Here is a 556-nt window from a genome sequence, read left to right as displayed (position 1 = left end):
GTACTCCCAACCCTACCCCGTTTATCAGACCGGCGAAAGGGCGCCTACAGTTTAATTTGAAACCCGAATCGTGTTGTTCCTCATGACTTGTCAACACGTTGAGAAGTGTAGACTAAGACTCAAACATCCATCATCCGCCGGAGATTCTGTCCCATGACCTCTCGGTTTCCAGGCAGGCGTGTTACGCAAGAACCTTTTTGTTTTTTGTTTTTAATTCTGCTCGATTTTGCGTGTCATCCTTGCGCAGGGGCCCTGCCGATGTTCTCTGTACTCTCTCTCCCAATTTTGGTATATGTTCCGCCGGAGCCAGTTCTTCAGGCGCTACATTTATATAGGCAAGTCATCTAATGATTTTGATGAATCAGCTTGCTGGTATCAAAAAATCTACATCTACATGGATTCTCTGCAAATCACATTTATGTGCCTGCAGAGGGTTTATCGAACCACCTTCACAATTCTCTATTATTCCAATCTCGTATAGAGCGCGGAAAGAACGAACACTTGTATCTTTCCGTACGCGCTCTGATTTCCTTATTTTATCGTGGTGATCGATTCT

At 44.6% G+C, this 556-nt stretch overlaps 1 non-coding gene across 1 annotated transcript; it reads right to left on the bottom strand.

Annotated features, from left to right (window-relative positions):
* Positions 1–202: 202 nt before the first annotated feature.
* LOC126093532 (U6 spliceosomal RNA) lies at positions 203–307 on the bottom strand. Its single transcript, XR_007521673.1, has one exon. It is a non-coding gene; the product is annotated as a U6 spliceosomal RNA (small nuclear RNA).
* Between the last annotated feature and the right edge of the window lie 249 nt (positions 308–556).

Source organism: Schistocerca cancellata, chromosome 7 (genome assembly GCF_023864275.1).
Source record: "Schistocerca cancellata isolate TAMUIC-IGC-003103 chromosome 7, iqSchCanc2.1, whole genome shotgun sequence".
NCBI classification, from domain to species: domain Eukaryota; kingdom Metazoa; phylum Arthropoda; class Insecta; order Orthoptera; family Acrididae; genus Schistocerca; species Schistocerca cancellata.
The sequence above is the reverse complement of the archived record's forward strand: the minus strand, read 5'-3'. Positions and strand labels throughout refer to the sequence as shown.